The 24,436-nt window shown below is 62.8% G+C and overlaps 1 protein-coding gene across 1 annotated transcript in view; it reads left to right on the top strand.

Annotated features, from left to right (window-relative positions):
* The first annotated feature begins 2,291 nt into the window (after positions 1-2,291).
* The window catches only part of GLIS2 (GLIS family zinc finger 2), a 34,363-nt gene continuing 12,218 nt past the window's right edge, over positions 2,292-24,436 (top strand). Inside the window, exon 1 of the mRNA XM_039493483.1 lies at positions 2,292-2,885. The gene's annotated coding sequence lies outside the window, so the exon portion shown is untranslated. The remainder of the gene's footprint in view (positions 2,886-24,436) is intronic.

The raw sequence follows: 24,436 nt of genomic DNA, 5'->3' as shown, positions 1-24,436 counted from the left end.
CTCCTGAGGTTACTGTAACCCCCCCGACAAGCTGGGCTCCGTTGGCCCTGCTCTCCCTCTCCCGCTGTAATCTCCCCTCCCCCCGGGTCTCCTTACCCCCGTCTCACCCACACCCCGGCCCGTGCAGCAGGGCGCTCTTCCAGCGGGCCCCAGGGAAGCAGAGCTGAGCCCCCCGCAGGCCCGGGAGGGGAGCAGCCCTGGCTCCTGCTGCCGCCGCCGCCGCCGCCCTTCACGTTCCCCGCCCGGCCCAGCCCCACCCGGGCCCGCTGCCCAGCGAGCCCGGGCTGCCCCGTGCCCGCAGCGGGGAGTTTCCACTTAGTCACGGCCGGGGAATCTCTCCCCCCCTCCCCGCGGCTGGGCGGGGCGCGAGCTCCAGCGCTCCCCCACCTCCTGCCTCCGGAAGCGGGGCGGCCCCTTGGCTCGGCATCGTGGGGCCCGGCCGGGGCAGCGGCCTCCGCCCGACGGAAATAGCCACAGGCCGCCCGGGCCATAGAGCCACCACCGCCCTCCGGCGCGTCACGCCCCGCTGCCGTGCAGCCAGGGGGCGCTGGGGACATCACGCGCTGAAGGTGGCCGGGGCGGCGCTGTGCTGGGCTCCCTGGAGAGACACGGGGACCTGCTGTCCCTTGTCTTGCACCATGGCCGGATTCCCGAGCACCTGCCCCTGCCTTAAACCGACTTGGCCGGGGCTCAGTGGCTACAGGAGCGGCCAGGGAAAAGCGGCTCTATTGGCTACATTTGCTGTCTCAAACGACATCACTTCCTAGGGGGAAGGCCCATAAAGGGGCGGCTCCCGGCAGCGAGGCTGGCCGAGCAAAGCAGTGGCTGTTGTTGTTGTTGTTTGTTGTTCTGGAGGTTAATTCTCATCTCTGTTCATGTGGGCACAGCTGTAACCTTAGCCCTTCCCCCTCTAAAGAGGCACCGCGAGTCCTCCAGATAGCCCCATCGTCCCTGATCGTCCTGGCTGCCCGCGCTGTCCCTGAGTTCTGGGGTATCGGGAAATGCGCCAATCTCAAAACGTTGCCGAGGTTTCAGATTGTAAAGACGAATCCTGGTTGTGCAAATTCCCCTCCTCTCTGCCCGCCCCGTCTGCACTGGCTTGGGCTCTTGTTACATCTGCTTCTACAGCCCCCTTATGGGAGCCTGTGGCTGCCCCCTTCTGAGCAGGTAGTTGGCAGAACTCCTTTCAGAATCCGGATTGGCTGCAGGGTCACTGGAGCAAGGTGAAGGGCTCCCAGCCAGCGCCCTAAGGACCTGCCCCTGGCCTGCATGCACTCAAAGCCCCATGCTGGCAACGAGGAGTGGGCACAGAGCCCAGGGATGCTGCCTGGCCTTGCACTACCCAGGGGCACCAAGCCAGCCCCAGCTCTAGTCTGAACACACACACACCATTCACCCAGATGCGTTGGTCTCTCCTTCCCCTCTAGGCCCACGTAATTCACAGCAGGCTCATTTACTGCAAGGATTTTGTGCCCCCTCTCGTCTGAGGCCCTCAAACCACTTTGCAGTCGTTAGTTCCCAGGCTGAGCCTGGCAGTTCCTCCTAAGGCTCTTCATTAATAGTAGCAGTTTTCCAGTGGGAAACTGAGGCAATGTGACCTGCCTGTGGCCACACAGCAAATCGGTGGCAGAGCTCAGAAGAGACTCCACCAGTCCTGATGGAACCACCAGACCTAGCCCCTTCTTCACAGCCCCCTTAAGCCCCTTAGCAAAGAGAAACAGCTTAGGGGAATGTAAAGGGGCACCAGAAATTAAAGTGCTGCTGTGGAACCTGCCTGCCCCCGCCGGGCTTCCCACCCCTCTCCGATCCTTTCAGGGCTTGCCGCAGGGCTGAGGGAGGGGACGGGCAAGGGATGTGTGTGAGAGGAATGCAGGGCAGCCATCGTTTCCCAACTGTCCCCCTCCTCCCCAGGTGCATTGCTCACACCCCTGGGCCCGGAGGAGCTCGCCTCGCCTCCCTGCAGCCTGTGACCTTCCCTGCTCCTGGCGCGGCGGGGGAGCTGGATTCCTGCAGGGATTTCCTGGGGAATGTGGGGAGGTGGGTGGTGGGCCGGGGCTGGGACTGCATTGTGCGCGTCCCTCCCTCCCCTGGCTGCGCTGTGTGCCTGCTTCTCCAGCCTGTCCTAGTGCTGCCCTCTAGCCAGGGGAGGAGCTGCTGGGGGGCATGCGCTCAGCTCCCAGGGTTTGGTTCAGCCTTGAAATGGAGAATTTGTCTGAAACTGATCAGCGCTGGTCAATTTCAGACAGCTCCGCAGGGCTGCAATAAATCACGCTGGGAAATAACACCCCCCTCCACAGCCCCCTCCATCCATCCACCCACCCACCATCCCTTCCTCCCTCCCCTCTCTTCCCCTGAAACAGGCGATCACCTCTGATCCGCAGCCTTTTCCTTTCAAACCACTCACTCCCGCCCCCCCCCCAAAAAAAAAGCCGGAGGAGGAGAAGAGACGCTTCCATCTCCCCGCAGCCCCTGCTCGCTTTGCGCCGCAAGCCCCCTCCCCACCCTGCCGCCTGGAAGCAGAGACCAGCCCCTCCACCCTCCTTCCCCAGGACTGAGAGACACAAATCCAGCGCTAGAGGCAACGGCAAACATCCCTGATCTCCGGAGCTGCAGATGTGGCGGAGCAGCCGACGGCCCAGGCGCTGGGGGTGTTCCAGGGAAAGCAGCTCTTTCTTCTTCCAGGCGAGGTCCGCATCTGCTTCGGCTCCCGGGGCCCCGTGGAAACCTGTCCTCCCTGCTTCACCCATTTGCAGTCTGCTGTGAACATTCCGGTACGATCGTCCGACACCCCTCTCCATCTCAACCCCCGCAGCAGGCAAGAGACACACAAAGCGGCGAGGAGCAGAGGTTTGGGTCGTCGGTCCCCCCTCCCCCTGGTAGAAAAGGTAAGGGAATCCGCGTTGCCTTCAGTGCACCGGGCTGTGATATTGCCAACTCTTTGTCGTGCTGTTTGCTTGTTGGGGCGGGGGTTGGCTGGCGGAGTCACTTTCCGTGCAGATTGCAAGAGATTGGTTGCAGATCTCCCCGGATTTTTGGTTCTGGGGTGGGGGTGGACTTGGGCTTGATATGGTAGAGCTAGTGCAGGGGGCGCAGGTTGGTAATAACTAGTTTGTATGTTGATTCAGTAGGTGCCACTCACCTTGTGCTGTTGTGAGACCTCCTACACCTCCCACCTTTGTTTTAGATATAAAGCAGAAAACTTCAGCGTGAAAGTCCCCGTCCCCCCGACATTTTTGGAAACAGCCATCAGTTGCAGCAGGCTGCCTTTATCGGCGGGGGGAGAGTATTCTGGATTGCGGGAGGAAGTTGTGTGTCATGAACATTCATTAAGTGGAAGCAAACGCTTTGTAGTAAGGGCAGGTTTCAAAGGAACACCCCCCTCTCCCCCACACACAACTACCAGTAAACAAGTAACCCCCCACCACACACACACACCCTCATTTCAATTTGGGTCTAGATGCCCAGGGCTGCTGAGATTGGCGAGGGAGTCACCCTCCAGTGAACCTGCCCCTCTCTCTTCCTCTTGGAAGCAGAAAGGACATTTCTTTCTCTGCCTCTGCCAAGCACTTCAGGGGCCCTGGGAGAAAATGCAGGGCAGTGTGTATAAAATGGTGCTAACCAGAGGCTTCAGACGGCCAGGGCACTTAGCTGCATGACTTACATGACTCTCCAGACACCACTGGAAGGGAAAATAGCTATTGCAAAGAGAAGGGGGTCGCAGGTCCCTGCAGGAGCAGGCCAGGTTTGGGTGTCAATAACTCAAGTCCTCAGCTGGTCTGGTTTTGAGCCCTGCAGTTTTCTTATGTCTTGCTAGAGCGCTGCCAACATGCAGGGCGCTCCCCAGCGAGAGTGGACGGGACCACTGCCCCACAGCGCTTACAATCAGAGTAGGCCTGAATTTCATTTTGTTGGTTCTGGCAGTGAGTTTCTGTTCTGGAGAGGAAAATGAATGGGAAGCTGGGCTGGCACCATCTCCCTGGCACCTGCAGTGAACTGGCTCTGTCCCTCCAGCTGGTCCCTTTGGTGATGCATGCGTGTGTGAGAGCGTGGTGGCGTGGCTAACTCTGGTGGCTCGTGCTTGTCTGATTTGCCTCTTCCAAGGAGAGATGGAACCCCAGGCTGCTGGGCTGCATGCCCCTTGCTGTAGCACCTGTGCCAATGCGGGCTGGCGGGTTTGTGCAGCCATGTGTGATCTCTAGTGGCATGTCCAGCTAAGCAGTTTGGTTTGGGAATTCACGTGCTGGCACCTCAGGGTGTGCAGGTGCCTAGACCCCATGACCATGGGTATATTGGGATAATGGAGCCCATCCCTGGCTGCCATGTGGTTTATTGGTTTCTCTTCAGATGTATAAATCTCAGGCTGTGCACTTCTTTGGTCTCTCAAGCTAAGCAGGGTCTGCCTTGGCCAAGGTTGGGATGGGAGATATGCAAGGGAGGGACTAGAAGAAGTGGGCTATGGTGTTGCTGGTTCATTAGGGGACACTCTTCACTATGGGCCCAATGCCTCACCTTGGTACTAGGGGGCACTGTGTTGCCATGTGCTGGTCTTTCTGTGCCTGCTTGTTGTCAGGGTATGCTCTGGTGCTTTGTACCCCAGAAGGGTCATCCTGGCCAAATCCTACCTGGGGCAGCTAAACCTCCTGTGGTAGTTTCATCTGGATAAGATCTTCTCCCCCATTCCATGAATTAAACTGAAGTGTTGCTGTGCCCTGTTCAATGGCTGCTGGGTTCCCCTCCAGAGGTGGTAGCATTTCGGTGGTGGGTGACGTGTGTTTGGAGTCTTAGGGAGGCAGCGGAAATGAGCGACTCCCTCTGCAAGACTCACCTGAGACTTGCCCTTCACTCCATGCTGAAATTCCTCTCCAACACCACAGTGCTGGACCGAGCACACGGATGCAGCAGAGGACAGCTGACATTTCTGTAATGTTGGTCAGGTCACGCTTCAACCGTGAGCCTTTTGGAAATCTCACCCTGGCACACTCCAGTCTTTGGCTAAAACCCCACAGTCCCCAGATCTCGAAGGTCCCAGCACCTCCCAGGGAAAAGATATTGAGAATCAATGGCAACAGTTTCTAACTGGGGGGGAGGGGAAGGGAGCTGGCCCAGGTATTGGGGCGGAGATCAGGCAGCAGGGCTGGGGATGGCTGTGCAGTGGGAGTCAAGGAGACAGCAGAGAGCCCCCGGCTCAGCAAGTGCCCCTCCCCACACTGCCCCATACAGCTCTGCTCCCTGCCTGCCCAGCCCCGGGTCCCTCTGCACAGCCCGGATTTCTCTGCTCCAGCCCCGTCTCATTCTGCGTCTGTTGTGGATGGATGTTGCCACCAAGCGATACCAACGGGATGACTTCCTATGATGAGAAATACAGATTTTTTTAAAAACCTGGGAGATCCCCTCCCCCCAGCATTTGGTCGCTGACAGGTGGTTGCTGAAGAGTGAGGGTGATTTAGAGACCTGGGTACTCATCCCAGCTCAGCTCTCAGCCCTTGGGCCTGTCACCTCTGTGCCTCATTTCCCAGGGTAGCGCCACGCCTGGCCACCCAAACGTAGCACGCTGCCTTCCAACCAACACACACCCGGCCACGGCCCAGCCAGGGCCTCACCAGCACACTCACACACACAGCCCAAACCACGGCCACACTCAGCACTGCGCCTCCGTCTGTGGAGAACGAGTGTTCCTCGGGCTGGCGGAGTGATGCGGCGAGCGGGAGGGTGTACTGGGTGCTGGAGCTGAAAGAGGGTCTGTGGTGCGGCTGGTAGGGTGTGAATGTGTTTGCCTAGCATGGTGTTTGGGTGGCCAGGTGTGGGAGGGGAGGCTGGGACCGGCGTTTGGATGGCCAGGTGGGAAGAGGAGGGTGACATGGGTGTTTGGGTGGCCAGGCGGGGGACAGGAGGCTGGTGGGGGCATTTGGGTGGCCAGGTTGGGGACAGGAGGCTGGTGGGGTCACTTGGGTGGCCAGGCAGTGGAGGGGAGGCTGGCACAGGGGTTTGCATGGGTGGCAGATGAAGGACCAGAGGGGCCCCGCCTGAGGATCCGCACCCCTTCTCTGCCAGAGCTCCCCCTCCCTGTGGCCACCAGCCCCTCTCCCCCCAGCCCTGGAGCACCGGGCAGCCAGTGCATGGTCCCCCTCTCCTGGCCCTCTAGCACAGGGCAGGCAGGCAGCACACGCCCCCCCCCACCACCACCAGCTGCCAAGCACAAGGGAGATGGGCAGCGTATTCCCCCTCCCCCCCAGCCCCTGAGCACAGGGTGGGCAGGTGGGTGGCATGCGCCCCCCCCCCCGACACAGGGCGGGCAGCCCCAGTGCCTCCAGCCCACTCCTCCAAGCTGGGGCCCCCCAGCACAGGGCATCCCCAGCCACCCCAAGTCCTGGCCACCCTAGCCCCAGCCCCAGCACGCTGCTTCCCTAAAGAAGAGCAGCCTGCCTGGGCTGGGCCATGGGGGCCAAGCAGGGAAGGGCAAGCAGGGCTTTGGAGAGGAGCGTGCGTGGGGCCACGCCAGGCTGTTTGGGGAGGCACAACCTCCCCCAGCCTATGCGATGCGGCGCACATGGGTGGCCGGGTCGGGGAGGGGAGGGTGACATGGGCATTTGGGTGGCCGGGTCGGGGAAGGGAGGCTGGGTGGTGGCGTTTGGGTGGCCGGGTGGGGGAGGTGAGGGTGACATGGGCGTTTGGGTGGCCGGGTCGGGGAAGGGAGGCTGGGTGGTGGCGTTTGGGTGGCCGGGTGGGGGAGGTGAGGGTGACATGGGCGTTTGGGTGGCCGGGTCGGGGAAGGGAGGCTGGGTGGTGGCGTTTGGGTGGCCGGGTGTGGGAGGTGAGGGTGACATGGGCGTTTGGGTGGCCGGACGGGGGAGGGGAGGTTGACATGGTCCATAAACGTAGGCTTTCCCTGGCAATGTCCTGTCTGTTCCGTGATTGCGTTGCTAGGAAATGCGCTGCAGCAACCTGAACTGCAGGTTCATGATTCCCTGTGGTGGTGGGGCCACGTGACGTGAGCGAGGGACCCCCTGACGGGGTTTGACGGGCGTGAGGGCAGGCCAGTAGCTGTGCCAGGCCAGCCCCACTGACAGGGGCGGCTCTAGGTATTTTGCCGCCCCAAGCACGGCAGGCAGGCTGCCTTCGGCGGCTTGCCTGTGGGAGGTCCCCAGTCCCGCGAATTCGGCGGCAGCCTGCGGGAGGTCCGCCAAAGCCGCAGGACCAGTGGACCCTCCACAGGCATGCCGCTGAAGGCAACCTGCCTGCCGCCCTTGCGGCGACCAGCAGAGCGCCCCCCGTGGCTTGCCGTCCCAGGCACGCGCTTGGCGTGCTAGTGCCTGGAGCCGCCCCTTCCCACTGAGTGCTGATAGGCTCAGCGTGTGCCCCACATCTGCATTGGGATTCTTGTCTCCGTCCATCTCCAGGGCCCTGAGTTAGCAGGAGTCCAACTGAGCAGAGCCTAGGCAGAGAGAGAAATCAGCAGTAGGAAGTGCTTGTAACAGGGACCTGCAATTGCTTGTTTGTCCTTAGAATGATCACCCGGGTGTATTGGCCATGCAGGGCCTCAGGCAGGTGTAATTTGGAGGTTGGGGGAGTGGAGGATCCATGTCTGAGGGGGAAAAGGAGGAGACCTTTCTCTGACAGATGGATTTGAGGAAAATGGTGGCTCTCTGACTCGGCTCAGGAGCTTGGTGCATTAGAACAAGTGCTGGTGGAGCTGGGGTGGGTGGAAGGGGCTAGTGTGGAAGGCAGAGGGGCAGGATCTAGTACCACGACAGGCGTGGGGTGGGGTGTCTGGGGCTGATCTCCAGGCATTGCACGTTGAGAAATGTCAGCTAATAAATCCCCCTCCCACAGGGGTCTGATATTCAACTTCTCCCTCTCCCTGGGGTCCTCCAACTTCGGCACCCAGAGCTTGGGAGGCGACTGCATTGGGCCCCGGAGTTCAAACCCTGCCCGTGCTGAAATCGCTAGCGTGCGTTGCCTTCGAGAGCCCCCCTCCCCTGCAGAGCCCCTGTCAAGAGCAGGGCCCTACATGGCCTGGCTGGGGAGAAGGAGCTGCGCCATGAGTTGTTACCACTCCTAGTCCCGTGGCCCGAGGGTGCCAAGTGGCACTTTGCCCGCTGCCATGGTTCAACCCGACTGGTTTGCTTTGCTGCCCGTGTACTGCAGCATGCTGAGCCCCTTCTCCGGCGGATCACCTGCCCTCCCAAAGCCTGAGCCGGACCTGCCCACCTTCTAGAGTCCCTAACCCCTGTGCTGGGGTGGGAACAGCGCCCCACTTGTGAACTGGGCCCTGTCTGCAGCAGGTTCTCCCTCCTTGCGTCTTTCCACCTCCATTCCTCACCTCTCAGGCGGGTGCTCAGGGAAGCCAGAGCTCTCTGCATTTGGCTCCCTTCCCAGGGGAAAAGCCACTGGGAAACAAACAGATGGAGTGGAGTGGGCTCTGTGAGCTCTCTGTGAGCCCCGGGCTCCCTTCTACCCCTAGGCCCAGCAGCCAGGACGAGCTGATCCTGCACATCCTGGCTTTCTTGGATCCCCAGGTGCCCACCTTGCAAAGCCTGGGGAGACCCCAGCCTGTCCCATGCCTGCGGGCCCATCTGAGGAGCCATGTGATGTGGCTCAGCTGAGCGTGCGCTTTGCCACTCCCGAAACTGCCTGGAATTGTGCATTCATTCCCGGCAGGGGGGCAGTAACTGGCTGGCGGAGCCTTTCCCACACTGAAGCACAGGAGTGTCTGCCTCGGTGCTGGACCTGTCCTCCAGCCCTGCCACGGTGCTGGGGGAGGGCTGCCTGCAAAAGCCCTAGCCCCTGGCATTTCCCAGGGCCAGCCTGTCAAGATGCAAAGGGGCAGGGAGCTAGCAGACGGACTGCTGCCCTCGCGAGGCCTCGGCAGACGGCCCCGGTGCCAAGGAGGCTGCGAGCTGCTAAAAGGCTCTCTTGTTTGAAAGGCTTATTTTGCAGCTCAGGGCCGCGTCCTGCCCAGCAGCCAAGATGAGCTGATCTGGCTACTGCATGCCGGGGCTGGGGCCATAGGGAGCAGCCACCCAGCCTCCCGATCAGACCACCGACTGCCAGCTGCACGGCCCCCTGGGTAGGACACCCTGGTGGCTGAGGAGAGACGGGTTCCCATTCTTCCCTCTACACAGGGCCCATCTTGGGTTAGGAAGGGAAGAGGGGTCTGCGGGGTGTGTCCTGGAGGAGGAGGGACTAAGGGGCATCAGAGGAGGTGGCAGTCCCAGCGTGGGGCCCATACAGCGCAGGAGTATTCACAGTAACCCACTGGATGGCAGTGGTGCCCATTGTGCCAGGTGCTGCCCAGTGAGAGACCGACTCTGCCCACTGAGCCAGTCAGACAGAGGAAGGGTTCTCACCCCACTGGCCAGGTAGGGAATTGAGGCCTGCAGAGATGAAGGGACTTGCTCAGAGTCCCCCAGGGAGCCTGTAGCACAGCTGGGAACTGGATGCAGCTCTCCTGGGTTGCCGTGCAGTCATCCTCCCTCTGTACGTGCCAGGGACGACACTCTGCCCCTGCGACTGGCCGCTGCGGGAGTCCCAGCTCCAGCCAGTCTGCAGGCGCTGGGTGCACACGCTGGGAGCCGGGCCCCCCTGGCGGCTGGCATCACTCTGAACAGCCCGGGGATGTGAGGGGGATGTTACCCCGCCCAGCGTTCAGACGCTTCCTTTCCTAGCACCGGTGAGATTCTCCCCAGTGTACTGGAAACACCCTGCACCTCCTCTTACAGCCTCTCCCCTCCCCCAGCCACCCTGGAGAGGGTCTGGCCCATCCGTGGGCCAGCCAGGGCAGTTCTAACAGCATGGCAGGAGGGGCGCAGTGGGGTGGGACATGACCATGTCCGGCAACCCCTGATGAAACTCCTATGGACACATGGGGAAAAGGAGGAGCAGGAACTGTCAGGTTCACTAGCCGGCCATGCCCTACTGACAGACCGGCGTTTGCTTTTTCCAAGATGGTCAGGGAGGCAACCCTATGCTCTTGGTGTCCCTAAACCTTCCATTGCCAGAATCTGGGAGTGGATGACAGGGGATGGAGCACTCGATAATTGCCCTGTACTGTTCATTCCCTCTGAAGCACCTGGCACCGGCCACTGTCGGAAGACAGGATACTTGGCTAGATGGACCATTGGTCTGACCCTGTATGGCCGTTCTTACCTTCTTATGGTCAACCCTCTCCCTCGGGTTGTAGTACTCCTGCTCCTCTGTTACCCAGAGTCTTCCCAGGAAAGCTGAGGGGATGAGGCCTGACTTTCTAATGGAAAAAACAAACAGCAAGCCAACTGACCCTTCCAGGCCGCTGCTCCTCAACAGAAAGACTGGCCCAGGCCCATCCTGTCTCAGGGCAGGGTGCCACGTGACTCCGGCCCAGCTGCTAGAAGTACCATCTGGCTGATCCATGCTGCGTCCTCATCTGGGCAGCGTATTCCACAGCATCCGTGTGGCCTCTTAAGAGCTCTGGGTTCAGTTCCTGCCGCTGCCCTCCTGCATTGTGGGAAGGGGGCTCTGGCTCCTCCAGACCCAGGCTGGGGGCAGGTGGGCAGCCCCAGCACCTATCTTGATGCTGGTATTGGCATCGCTGGTGGGACGCACGCTGCCCCTCTCACCACTACGGGGCTGCCCATTCAGGCCTCCAGCCCTCACCTTTCTCAGGGTAGGATCCTATGACCTCCAGGCCAGACCCGAGGCTGCAGACCCTCGGGACTCTCTGTGATCCCCTCCGTGGGATTGAGTTCAGTGCAGCACCCGCTGTCCCGTTCTGCCGGGGCAGGGGCAGCCGGTGCCCAGCCAGAGCTCCTAAGGCAAAGTGCTGTTTCCTCAGAATGAAAGTGTCTAAAACACACGAGCCCACTGAGCAGCGTGTGGGCAGGCCTGGCTGGTCTCCTCCTGCAGGGCTGTTTCTGGTCCCAGCCTCCTGCCTCTCAGTGAGTCACCCTCTCCCCAGGCCAGGCTGTTCTACTGCTCAGGGCCCTTTGTCTGCTGAACCAGGTCAAACCAGGCCGGGGGCTGTTTCCAGGGGCGGAGGAGCGGCTTCAGCTGTTACCTGCTTTGTTCCACTCCTGGGGCTTTGCATTAGTTACACCTAGGGTGACCAGACGGCAAATGTGAAAAATTGGGATGGGGGGCTGGCACGTACAGCTGGTGTATCCTACCCTAGTTACACCCCACACTTCCCCCACGGTCATGGCTGCAGGAGGCCTCCCTTATGTGACCCATTTAGCCAAGAATACAATCTCTGCCAGCCCGGCAGTCCATGGATAGCATTAGCACAACCAGCCTCGAATGCTCCATGTGTGCCGGCCCTGCAGCTCCCCCACCCCATCAGAGAAGCAGGGGAAAGCGCTGGGGTAGACGGTTCCACTTCTATTCCTTTTCCCGCATCCCTTTTCTCTCCCGGAGCAGCCTGCATGTGAGAATGCTGCATTCTCCAGCCACCCCCATCCTCCCCTGAACCCCCTCAGCTCCGCTCCCGCCTGCGTGGGCTCCCCGGGCCAGGCTGATGCGTCACCATGAGACTAGGGGCACAGTGGCTCTGTCCCCAGCACTGCACAGGGGCTGGCATGTACAGCTGGTGTATCCCACGCCTGGTGCCAGACCCCACCTCCCATTTCTGCGTCCATCTCCCCCCTCTCTGGGTCCATTCCCCACCCCAATGCCCTGCCTGGCCAGTCCAGCAGGGCTGTGCAGCAGGTGCCCAGGCACAGCTGGTATGTGCAATCCAACCTGGAGCAGATGGGCTTGTGGCTCTGGAAGCATCTCACAGTACCCAGGTGCTAGGGGCCCGGGTCTCCCCTCTCATGGGGGTCCATGGACCGGGCGTGGTTTTCAGCCTCATCTCCAGAGGACTGGTGGCTGGGCTCCCCTTCTGGCTTGACCGAGCGTTGCCCATCCATCCCCATCCACGCTGGCCTTGCCGTTAGCCTCCCGGCGGGCCATCGCAAGTGCTGCTAGGCGGCTGGGGAATTTCAGGGCCCATCGCTCTGCGTGTGTTTTTGGGGGTGGAGGCTGCTCTGGTGGGGCGCAGGGTTGGCCCTGGTCTTTGCCCCACTCTCTCTCCCCTGGATACACGGCAAAGTCAGTTCTTTCTCCAGCCAGCTGCTTATGAGGGAGCCTTGATTCCCTCCCCACTCACCTTATGGGGCCGTGGGGCGATTCCTTCCTGCCTCTGCCCTGGAGCATGAGGGTGGATTGGACCCTGCTTGGGCTCAGAAGTGCCTGCAGAGGCTCCCTGGGAATGGCTTGCCCCTCCCTCTCTGAGCCCTGGCACGGCAGCACAGATGAGGACAGTCCCTGTGTCTTTTGGCCCTTCCCTGTTTCTCTCCCTTGCTATTTCTGGCTGGCTTCACGACGCAGCTGCGGCTCCACAGACAGCTTGGGGCCGGCCGGCTCCCCGTTGGCAGGAGCCCAGGTGAAGCATTCAGGATGCTGCTGGCTTGTTCTCGGCCCCTCTTAGGCCTAGCAGATTCTGTTGCGATAGTGCCCAGGCTGCCCCTGCCCTGGGGGAATGTGGGGCAGGGCTGGACGTGCTCTGGCTCTCCCGGGATATCTGAGAGTATCATGCCTGCGGAGCTGACAAATGCTCTGCTGTGGGGCAGCCATGTTTGACCTTGAACTGAGAGCATGGACGCTCCCCCCATCGTGGGTGCCAATGGCTCCCTGCACCCGGCCTCTGAGCCCACAGCCAGGCACTGACTAACCTATACCCCCACCCAGGCCGCTGCCTGATGGGACCCAGCTGTGCCCTGGGTCTGCAGCAGCTAATGGCAGCACTTAAGGGCTAGCGCCACCCCCACCCCCCCCACACCCTGGCAGATTGTCTCCGCTGAGAGCAGACAGGTTTGGGGGCAGCTCGGCCTGCTGCTCATGCTTCCCATCTGAGCGGGCAGGGGGGCTGACTCTCCCCTGCCTGGTGGTTGCGTCGCTGGTGAGTGAGGGGCGAGGATGGGGAGAACGCAACCTGGGGCATTCCCAGGTGATGGAGCCAGCACGCAGGAGCGTGTGTGTGTGTGCAGAGGGGCAGTGGAGATCCAGGCAGTGGGCAGGGAAATTGAGGCAGGTGCAGTGCTAGTGACGAGGCAGCCGGGGTGGGAAGAGAGCCCATCCAAGCTCATCTCTAATGATGCTATGCCCCCATTGCAGGCTGGGGCTCCCTGCCACACTGGTAGCACGCTGGGGGCAGGAAGGCGGCACTGACCATCCCCTCACCAGGGCAGGTGGCAGCCACTCTCGCTGGCAATCCAGCAGAGACGTCGGGGCCCAGACGGCATTGCTCTGTCTTTAGGTCCTGCAAGAGATGGGCCCATGGTCTGGGCCTGCTTCAGCTGCATGCCAGAGAGGGGGGAAGGTGCAGTCGGCTGGGGTTTGTGGCAGAGCACCCCGTGATGCGCACGCACACTTCACCATGGGGCCAGCACTGGCTCTGTGGGTCAGTGGGAGCCTGACATGAAGCTGGGAGGCAGGCGCGCTCGTAGGGGAAGCACTGATTTTAACCTGCAGGGGACCTGAGTACGACCCCTGAGGAGGAGGCACTAGGCCACCCCGCGAGGGGCAGGATGGCAGGAGCATCCCAGGCTGGTGATTGGGATCTGCCTAGCACAGGCCCCTGCCCTATGGCCCTGGGCCACCATGCCCCTGGGCTGCTGGACAGAAGTGAGTGAGTATGAAGGTGGCAGGGCACGGCCAGGCCCAGGAGGAGAAGGCCAATGGGGGTGGGACTGCTCCCCAATCCCCTCTTTTGCACCCACATTCCAGAGTAGGGTGCGGGGCCAGCAACTGCCTGGCTCAGTGGGCTCAGTGTGCGCTGGCTGAAGTGTTCTGGTAGCTCCGCCAATGCACTTTTAGGGGTTCCCCAAGGGTCTGGGGTGACTCCCTAGCACCTGCTCACAGAGGGAGTGAGTGCTGGCTGAGCCTACCAGGGGAAACTCCCCAGCTGCTGGCACCATGGGTGCTCTGCTCCGGGCTCCATGAGCCCTGCTCATGCCCCCCATATGAGCAGGCAGGGGGCTCATATGCGGTTCTTTCCCAGGGTGGGCCAACAATGGACACAGCCCACCTGAGTGCCCCTCCCTTGTCTCCTGGACGTGCACACCCGCCCGCTGCACCCCACTTCTCCACTTTCCCCTCGGTTCAACATGCTCCTGAGCTGAGCAGAGATGCGAAGTTGATTTAACAGAGCCCAAGATAAAGAGTCAATTGCAGACCGGGTTCCGGGTCAAAGAAAAGCACTGGCCATAATGCAGCCTGTGCTTGTTACCAGGTGACTTTCCTGGCAAAATCAGGCCTTGCAGCGCCTGTGCAGTCCAGAGAGCCCGGATCCCCACTTCGTGAGCCCCCCACTGGCTGAGTGGCTCCTCCCGTGCCAGATAGCAACTTGGGTGAGTTCTGCTGCCTTTACGCAGTTCCAGGCCATTGGTTCTTAGCCGCCCTTAGAGAACCCTCCAGGGATTGGTTTGTCTTTGGGGAGGCTCATGCGATGAGCTCACTTCCACCGTTTTGCAACCCAAGATCCCGCATGTGACATCTCGTTGGCCATTCCCTGGTGCTCGTGGGGTCATAGCTGGGCTCTGTGGTGAGACCAGGCTGGGCTGCAAAGAGAGACTCTCGTTCCGTGGCATCTCTTGAAGCCCCCCTCTGTTCCCAGCCAGACCCGCCCTGCAGAGAGGGGTGCCCACTGCCCAGTGTGCTCCTGCCAGGGGGCATGGAGGAAACCGACCAGCAAAACAGCCCTCAGTGCACTAGGAACCTGGTGATGACGTCTGTCTCCATGGCCCAGCAAAACCAGAACTCCTGCTTATCTCCCATGCACCCCAGAGCAAGCAGCGCCCAAGAGCCCTTTGACTACGCCTGGCCCCGCAGCTTGGGCAGCAGTGGAAGGCAACTGGCACGCTGGGGTTGTCCTTGCTCGCTGGGCACAGTGGCAGGGCTTTGTAGGACCCAGGAGCAGGCAGGACCCTGCTTTTACACCCCAGCTGTACACCAGCGCCTCCTAGTGCCACACAGGGGCTTCTGCACAGCACTGGCTCCTGCGGAGGGCCGGCCCGCCTGCCAGCCCTGCGGCCATTGGGTTTGCCCTGATGAATTGTACCCTGGTACTGGTCAGTCCCACCTGACGGGGCGATCTGACGAGCTCCCAGTCCCTGGGGGCTGGAGCACAGGGAGCCCCTCCGAGCCCCGGTGTGGACACTCCAAACCACAGGCTGCTTCTGAAAACGGTGCCCTCCAGGCTAGCGATCCCTGGCCCCGATGCTCTGAGTTGTGGCCCGGAGGGATTCCTGGCTCATGTGTGCATGATTCCCTCCTGCCACAGTCCCAGCTCAATCTCCTTTGTTTCCTGGGGTGTGGCCTGTGCCCAGTGGGGAGCTCTTGTGCCATGGGAGGAGATTGGGACCCACACAGAGTCCTGTGCTGCGTGTGTGTGGGCAGGGTCCGATACTGCTCTCGGTGTCCTGTATGACACCTCTGTGTGGCTACAGCTGGCCTGCACCTAGGCCCATGTAATGGACACACCCGTCTTGGGACAAACCTGGGAACCGAGGCCCTGCCGGCCTGGAGTGCCCAGAGAGCCACTTTTTGCAAGAGCTGGGATGTTAGCTGGAGCGTGCTGGCTCCTTAGCTTCCCTGTCACTGCCTGCCCTACGCTGGGATGGTGAGTTGCTGTCTGCTGTTAAAACAGCTGCCCTGTCCCAGCCCAGAGGTGGCTGCATTTCAATGGGGGCTGAATTGATTTCTGTACAATCACGATTTTGCCCCGATGCTTTGGGGAAGAACCCAATGTGGCAGCTGAGCAGGATTCGGGTCATTGGAGGTGCTGCCAGGCTGCAGACGCTGATATCTGCCCTCCGCATCCCCTGTGCTGCCCTCAAAGCCTGCGATCCCCAGCCCTTGTAGACCATGTTATGGGTTCACAGGCATGCAGCTGGGTGGCAGACTGAGCTTGCCAGGGCGCAGGCTCCTGTGAGTGGGTTTGGATCAGGGAGGATTCAGTGGCAGAGGCTCTTGGATGGAAGAGTGGTGATTTCCGGGGCAGACCCTGCAGGTGACACCAACTTGCTGGGGGAGCAGGATGTCCATGTTTGGCACATGGAAATGCCCGGCCCTCCTCCTCCGCAGCTGCTGGCGCTTTCCCCTGGAGCAGTGCTGTGATTTCCTGGGGATCACGGCAACTTCCGCACGCTCCCTTGTCTTGGGGGGACCCCTGGAGAGAATCACAGTCTGTAGGGCCTCTGGAGAGCCTGCCAACCCAGGGCAGTGCTAGGCTCCATTGCCAACTGCATGGAGGCTGTTGGGTGGCCCAACTGTCCTGACCCGGATCGGAACTGGCAGCCTCAGTCCCCTGGGGCTGGGCCGCCACCGCCCGGCATTGGCATTTCAAAGCAGCCAGGCGCAGGGTGTAAATGGCTCAGGGGAGGGACCAGGATGCGTGGGGAAGGGACGTCTCTCCCCCAGGTGAGTGAGCCACTTTAGCACCTGGACTGCCCTGCCCCTGCCACCTACCCTGTGCCCATGGACTTGGCACGGCCAGACCAGCTTGTGCCATTGCCCCGTTTTTACATGTCTGGCTCCCCGTTTGTTACATCTGTCTGAAGGAGGGGTGTGGATCTCAGGATGCCTGAATCCAAAGCCACCTCTGGGTCTGGACTGGAGGGCAGCAGCAGAGCTGGGAGCCCAGGGCTGGGCTAGTGGAGGGCTGTGGGTCAGGAGTGAGGGGCATTGGCACAGCTGGGCAGGGAACCCAGGGCTTGGCTAATGGGGGTTGTGGGTCAGGATAGAGGGGCGTCGGCAGCACCTAGCTGCGCTCTGCCCCGGGCCGTGCTCTGGGCCCCCCAGCCTGCCCCTGCTGCGGCAGGCATGGCAGGCCGCGATGTCTGGGGGGCAAGGCAGGGCGGCTCTTGCTGTTCCGGTTCCTCTGGATTCGAGGAAGGTTTGTTCCCAGGAATTTTGTGCTTCGGGGCCAGTTTGGTTTGGCAGCTGCTCGCTCGCTCGGGAGTAGTTTCTTCCGCGGTTCGAAGCCCTTTCCCAGCCAGCGGGCCCCACCCATGCTGGCTCCCAGTAGCAGCTCAGGAATCTAGGATGAGGCCAGCCGGCTGGGGAGAATGGGTGGGGGAAGGCCCTCAGCTCCCCCTCCCCCTTGCCCTCCGCCTTGCCCTGGCGTGCAGGCTCTGGGCCCCCAGCCAAACCCCTGGCCTTTGCTCAGGCCTCCTGTCAGCCTGCCCCTGCCGGGTGGAGCTGGGGCCCCATTTGGATGGGGCGGGAAAGCCGCCAGCGCCTGGGCTGGGGGGACTGAGTGGAGCAGCTGGGTCAGGCAGGGTGGGGCTGAGACTGGGACCGGCCCTGGCAGCTACCTGGGTTCTGTTCCCCCCATAGGCAGTTGCCCCCTGTCTGAAGGAGCTGCCCGCAGGGCATGCCCTGCTCTTCTCCAGCCCCAGCCAGCCTGTGCTCTCAGCAGCACCCCTTGCTGGCTCCGTGAAGCTGGGAGCAGATTGGGGTGGGTGGGAAGGATAGACAGGGTGTGTGTGGAGGGCAGCGGGTGTCCAGCTCACAGCAGGCACATCCCATCATTGGCACTGCATGCACTGAGTTCCTAGCAGCCTTTTGTGTGACTCCCGCCCTGGGGCAACCCCGGTCCCTGGGCCGGCTGCTTCCTGTTCACAGCGGGTTCAAGCTGCTTACCCTCGCAGGGGATGGGCTCTAGGCTGTGACAGGCCTTGGCCGTCCCCACCTCAGTGCCCCCTGCCCCCGCTGGCTCTGGGCTGGCAGCAGGGGCGGCGCTAGTTATTTTGCTGCCCAAAGCACGGCAGGCAGGCTGCCTTCGGCGGCGTGCCTGCGGGAGGTCCTCAGTCCCGCGGATTCGGCGGCAGCCTGCGGGAGGTCCCCAGTCCCGCGGATTCGGCGGCAGCCTGCGGGAGGTCTGCCGAAGCCGCGGGACCAGCAGACCCTCTGCAGGCATGCTGCCGAAGGCAACCTGCCTGCTGCCCTCGCGGTGACCGGCAGAGCGCTCCCCATGGCTTGCTGCCCCAGGCACGCGCTTGGCGTGCTGGTGCCTGGAGCCGCCCCTGGCTGGCACCAAAGGCTGTGCCACCAGAGGCTGATGCGGCAGCACTAGGGGTGCGGCCCTACCCCATTTGATACCTGCTGGGCATGGTGGTGCCCAGCACTGGGATTCCCTGTGCCATCGGCCTGTCTGGCCGGCGTGTGGCCCTTGGGGGTCCTTCAGGCATGGGTGCTCGGGGCAGGCTGGGCATTGCCAGTCCTGCCCCTGCTGCCTCCCCGGGGCAGGCAGCAGGGTCCTGCCTGTCCATGGGGCTCAAGCCAGGCTCTAAAGGCAGGCTGCCCTCACCGTGCCCTGCGCTGCCCTCGCCCTGTCCTCGCTGTGCCCTGCCTTTGCCCTGCCCTCACTCTGTCCTACTCGCTGTGCTGGGGCTTGAGCCAGGAACCTCTGAGCATGAGGGAAATGCAGCCAATGCCCTGGGGACTGCGCTGGGGCACTGCAGGAAAGTGGGTGCTGGGCCCCTTGGCAGAACGCGAGAGAGTGTGTGGAGGGGTGAGGCTGTGTGCAGGATGGGAGAGTGAGGGCAGGTGTGTCAGGCCATGGGGGTTCTGGGGTTGCAAGGTGTGAGTGAGGGGCTGTGATCCTGGGGGCTGGCTGTGCCGTGAGTAGGGGTGGCTCTGTTTTTTGCTGCCCCAAGCACAGCAGGCAGGCGGCTTTGGCAGCATGCCTGTGGGAGGTCCACTGGTCACGCGGATTCGGTGGCATGCCTGTGGGAGGTCCGCCGGTGCTGCGCCATCAGCGTCCCCACCGCCAAATTGCCGCCGAAACCGTGGCACTGGCAGACCTCCCACAGGCATGCCACTGATAGCCGCCTGCCTGCCGCCCTCACAGCGACTGTCAGGCTGCTCCCCACGGCTTGCCGCCCCAGGCACGCGCTTGCTGCGCTGGTGCCTGGAGCCACCCCTGGCCCTGAGCCAGGTTCAAACCCCAGGCCTTTGGCACGGTGTCAGGTCTGCCGGGCCAGGCTCAGCAGGCTGGGAAATGCCCTGGCAGCATCTGAATCTGGGCTGTGAAGTTGCGGGGTGGAGGTGGGGGTGCGGGCGGGGAGTCCGCCTGCCCTGACCCCGTGCACCTGCTGGGTGACCACCGCCACGGCCCCAGAATACTGGACATTTCCGTGGCGTGACCTCAGCCCCACTGGTGTGACCTCTGGAAGTGTGACCCCACCACTGTGTGTGCAAGGTCATACCTGCGGGGGCGGGGCGGGGCATTCTCCAAAGTGATGCCCTCCGCTCATGACAGTGGGCAGACCACATCGGGTTTTGTCTCAGTCCTGGGCAGGGGACAAACCGCAGACAGAGTGGGTTGTCTGGCTATGCCCTGCCACCCCTGAGCCTGGGCCTGGGTTCTCCTGCCCCACCCAGGGCATCACTCCAGGTGGGCAGGGTGCAGCCTGTAGGCTGAGGACCTCCCTGGTGAATAGAACCAGGCGTTAACTGCTTGCCGCACTTTCTGAGGCCAGGCAGTTCTTGGGGGGTGAGGGGTGACTCTTTGTGGGGTGGGGCACTATAGTGGGCATGGCCTCAGGGGGTGGGTCCTATCCAGGACAGTACCAGTGGGGGGGGGGGGGGGGCGCCTGTCAGGGACATTACAGATGTGGTGTCGGGAGGCAGGGTGTGTTGGGGACAGTACTGGTGTGGTCTCAGGGGCGGGGCCAGCGTACTGTTTGGAGCAAAAAGGGGCGGGGCCTGTTGTGGACAGTTCAGGCATGGTCTTAAGGGCAAGTCATGTCTGGGACAGTACAGGCATGGTCTGGGGGGTAGGTCCTGTAGGGGACAGAACCTGAGTGGTCTTGGGGGGGCAGGCCTTGTCGGGGACAATACAGGCGGGGCCTTAGGGGCGGAGCCTTGGGCAGTACAGATGTGTTCTCAGGGGCGGGGCCTGTCAGGGACAGTACCGGGGTGGTCCAGGGGCTCAGATCTGTCGGGGACAGTGCAGATGTGGTCTTGGGGGCGGGGCCTGTCAGGGACAGTACGAGTGTGAGGTGCCCTCATGTGGCAAGGCTGGGCTTAGAGCGTTGCAGCCCAGCTTAAACAGGGGCTCGCGTTGGCCCCATCTCTCCACCCCCATTGCCATGAGCTCTGTGGTGTGTGGGCGCCTGGCCCTGGGCACATGATGGGAGAGGAGCTCCCCCTGCTGGGGGGGCAGCGTGGGGTCTCCCGCTGCTCTCCTGGCCCCCACTGACCAGCCCTGTTTCCTCTCCCCACCCCCAGCCTACCTGGGAGCAGCCGTGGGAGCTGCCAGGTTCCTGTCAGGGAGGGCGACTTGCTGTCTGAGTAGGCGACCTCCTCCGGGGCCCCTCCCCCCAGCACCCCTCCCCCAAGGGCTGATGATGGCGAGGCTCCTGCCCTGTTCCCTGGGCCCCACTTCCCTCCTCTGCTCCATTTCCCTGCTCTCCCCGGCCCTCTTCTCTTCTCTTCTCTTCTCTTCTCCTGCCTCCTTCGGCTCTCCCCCGCCCCATCCCTGCGGTGAGGCAGAATGACAGGCAGGCAGTAGAGGGATCTCGCAGATGGGTGGGCGGACAGATGGACAGGCAAGAGCATGGGTGGATGGACAGACTAGCAGATGGGCAGATGGATAGGCTGTGACGAAGTGGGAATATTTTGATGAGGCCAGATTGTGCCTCAGTTTCCCCTATATGTGGCATCGTTGCCTCAGGGGTGGCAGAAGGCTGATTTCTCTCAGGGCAGGTGAAGAGACATAGCATGGGCATCGTCTGGCTGTCTGGGTCTTGGTCCCCATATCAGTGGAGCCTCTGACAAGACAATGGCAGATCCAGTTGCCTGCACATTGATACCTGGGAAGCAGGGACCCCGCCTCTCTGCAGGGGGCTGAGAAGCATGGTGGGAAACAAAGCACTGGGTGGGGGCGGAGCTAAGCGCTGGCTGCCGGAGGGAATTGGGCTTCTTCACCCCCAGCATCTCCTTTGGCTCCCTGTGGGGGAGGGGTAATGCTCTCAGTGGGAGGTCCCCCAGTGCTCTCAGTGGAGCCTCTGGGTGCTGAGTGCTTTTGGAAGTCTGGCCCAAAGAGACTTGCTAGGGGTCCCAGAGCAGGTGGTGAGGTTGGGGCATGATCAGCTGAGTCCCCACCCCCCATGACTTCACCAGAAGCCCACTCTGCCCTTGGGATACCACACCACAACCCCTGCCCCCACTCCCCTGCCGTGGAGGGGCAGTGGGGAGGGCACATGTGTGTGCTGGGAATTGGGGGAAGGGAGGGGTGTGTGTGTGTGCGTGCGCGCAGGGGATGGGGGTAGGGAGGGTTGTGTGCAGGGAATGGGGAGGGGTGTTCACAGGGGATTGGGGAGGGGAGAGGTGTGTGTGTGTGTGTGCAGGGAAGGGAAGGGGTGTGCACAGGGGAAGAGGATGGGAGAGGGGTGTGTGCAGGGGGTTGAGGGAAGGGAGGGGCATGTGCAGGGGAGGGTGTGTGTGTGTTCAGTGGATGGGGAGGGGAGGGGTGTGCACAGGGGAAAGGGTGGGGAGGGGTGTGTGCAGGGAGAAGGGGAGGGGTGGGTGTGCAAGGGAGAGGGATGGGGAGGGTTTGTTCAGTGGATGGGGAGGGGTGTGTGGGGATGGGGAGGGGTGTGCACAGGGAACGGGGAGTGGGGGAGGAGGGTGCGCAGGGGAGAAGGGTGGGGAGGAGGGTGTTCAGTGGATGGGGGAGAGGAGGGGTGTGTTTGCAGGGGATTGGGAGGGGAGGTGGTGTGATGGGACAGGAGCGCTTTGCATGTGTGTTTGGAACACTGGGTGGGGGGGCGCTGGTTGGCTGGCGGGGGGCACTGGGGCTGGCTGGTGTGTGTAGCAACGAGCCCCCAGCCCAGTCCCCTGCCCTTATACTGGCGCCTCCTGCTGGCCCAAAGGCTCAGGTCAGTGCAGCGTGCCTGGCTCCTCCACCCTGCCCAGCATCTCTGCGGGAGCTGGAGGGACCTGGGAGGAGAGGCTGGGTCAGGCTCCATGGCCCTGCTGAGCCTGCCAGTGCAGGGCCAGTTGGTGCCACTGGGCTTGGCCTGCCCCGCTGACACATCGCTCAGGGGTCCTGCCTTCTCTGTGAGTTTATCCTGCCCGTTGCCAGCCCAGCCAGCTGCCCCCAGCCCTGCCCCACACCCCATGCAACAGCCCTGGCCCCATGGGCACAGGCTCCATCGCCCTGGCTGGAAGACAGGGGTCCGGGGGGGGGGTCCGTGTCTCCCCCTTGCCGCCCCTGCTCAGCCTGGTGCTCGGCCCCCGCCCCCGGCCTGTCCTCACCCCCCACGCAGGGCTGGGAGGCGCTTTGCATTCCAGAGCGTCTGAGCCTGGCCTGGCCGGATGCCAGCATGGGGGGGGTGCCTGGGTGCGGGGGCAGGGACAGGCCTGCTCGAGCCAGGCAGAGCCAGGGAACAGGTGCCACACAGGCACGGCTGGCAGGGGCTCTGGCCCGGGTGGGGGAGAAGGAGGCTGGCATGGGGAGAGGACGTGCAGGGGGGAGCAAGGGCTGGCCCCAGCTCCGCGGAAGTCTCTGCTTCCTGCTTGCCAGCCCCGGGCTCGCTGGAGAGGAAAGAGCCCCCCATTCATGCGCCAGGCGCTGGGCTGCAGCTGCAGACACAGGCGGGGTGGGGGCTGGCGCGGGGCCTGCCAGAGGGTCAGGAGCAGAACGAAAACAAACCCGGCCCACTGCCAGGGGCACTGCAGGGAGTGCCCCCCAGTGCCACGCTGGCAGGGCTTGGCACAGAGCCCAGGCCAGCAACACCCCCCCCCGGGGGGGCAGTGCCCACTGAGACGGAGCCTGGCTTGAGGGAACAGCACAGGGCCTGTGTGGGGGGCGGGGGGAGGGCGGGAATTGCTTGAACCTGTAGAAAGCGGGGGATGCCCTAGGATATTTCTGCCCTTGGGGTCCCTGGGGGTGCAGGATGGAACCCCCTGGGGTGTCAGTGCCAGGGTGGGGGATGGAGCCCTCCCAGATGTCAGTGCCGGAGGCCCGAAGCTGGCTGTGCTCTGGGCTGGAGGGGCCTGGTGGTGGTCGTGGGGGCAGTCCCAGGATGTCTGTCCCCTGCAATGGGAGTGCTCTGATGCTGGCACTGGCCCGTCCCTCCAGCCCTGCGTTGGGGGGGAGCAGGGACTGCAGAGGTTAAGCCTGGTGTGGGAATGTCTTGGACCCGAGACTGGGGCCCCTGTGGTCCTAGGGGCCCCAAAGGTTGGGAGTGACCAGGCCATGTGGGCCTGTGCCAGGCTGTGCTGAGTGTGGGGATGGGCTGGGAGCTGGGGACATCGCACCTGCCCCTCCTCCCTGCTGCCTCTCTGCTGTGCCCAGCAGCGTCTCTGCCCTGCGCTGTGCCACCCTCTGCCCAGCCCGAGCACTGATATCCCAGCCTGACCCCAGGCTGGCTCTGTGGCCCCCTCCCCATGCCTGGCTCAGGGCTTGGCAGTCCGGGCCTGGTTTGGGTTGCAGTGAGGAGGTGGTGGTAGGGGGCTCCCAAGGGAGGGTGCTAGTGAGCCCTAGACTCTAGGAGGAGCTGGCTGAGATCACAGCTGAGACGAGCACCTTGTTCTCAGCCAGCTGCAAAACACCCTTCTCCAAAGCCAGTGTAGGCACCTTGCTCTGCACAGGGGTGGGGGGAGGGGAGGTGCCAGGGCTGAGACAGCAGGGGCTGTGGGTTGGGATTGAGGGGCACCGGCAGAGCTGGGGTGGGGGGCGGGTGTAACAGGCCTGGTTTGTACACAGCCCCCTGCATTGTCCAGTCCCTGCTGGAAGGGGGTGAGTGCGTCTGCTGGGGGTGTGTGTGTGATGGGGGGCTGGATGGCTGTGGAGGGGCGCTGCAGGGCTGGCCCAGTGGGTGCAGCAGGGATGAACTGAGGCAGCTGGAGAGGCAGTGTGTGCTGCAGAGCCGGGAGATCTGGCTGCGGGCACCGTGGGGCTGGGGCAGGGCCGGGTGTGGGCACCATGGGGCTGGGGGGATGGGTGTGGGCACTGTGGGGCTGGGGGGGCCTGTGGCACATTCCCTGCTATTCTGCTGCAGGCAGCGCAGGGTGTGGGGCTGCTCACTCCCAGAAGGGGGTCTGCAGGGTCGAGTGCATCCCACGCAGAGGGAGGCGAAGGGGGTGGGGGCTGAGCATCTCGCTCTTGGATCTGCTGGCGTTGGCAGAAGCCAGGGCAGTGCCAGGACGAGAAGCCCCTGGACTGGGTGGCGGGCGCCTGTATGTGATGCCCCTGCTCTCATAGGTGGTGGGTGGCAGATGGGTGATGCTCTTCCCACACCAAGGAAAGGTGCCTGGGCCCCTGCCTGAGGTGCTCAGCAGAGCCCCTTCCTGCACAGCCCCCGCCTGGGCAGGGCCAGCCGCGGATCTGCCTGGGGTCTCACTGCAGCACAGGCACCTCTAGGATCAGGCTGTGTGGGGTGCTGGGGGCTCTCCGAGCACTGCCAAC

The sequence above is a fragment of the Mauremys reevesii genome, linkage group 10 (genome assembly GCF_016161935.1).
Source record: "Mauremys reevesii isolate NIE-2019 linkage group 10, ASM1616193v1, whole genome shotgun sequence".
In the NCBI taxonomy this organism is placed as follows: domain Eukaryota; kingdom Metazoa; phylum Chordata; order Testudines; family Geoemydidae; genus Mauremys; species Mauremys reevesii.
This window is presented reverse-complemented; position numbering and strand designations above follow the sequence as displayed.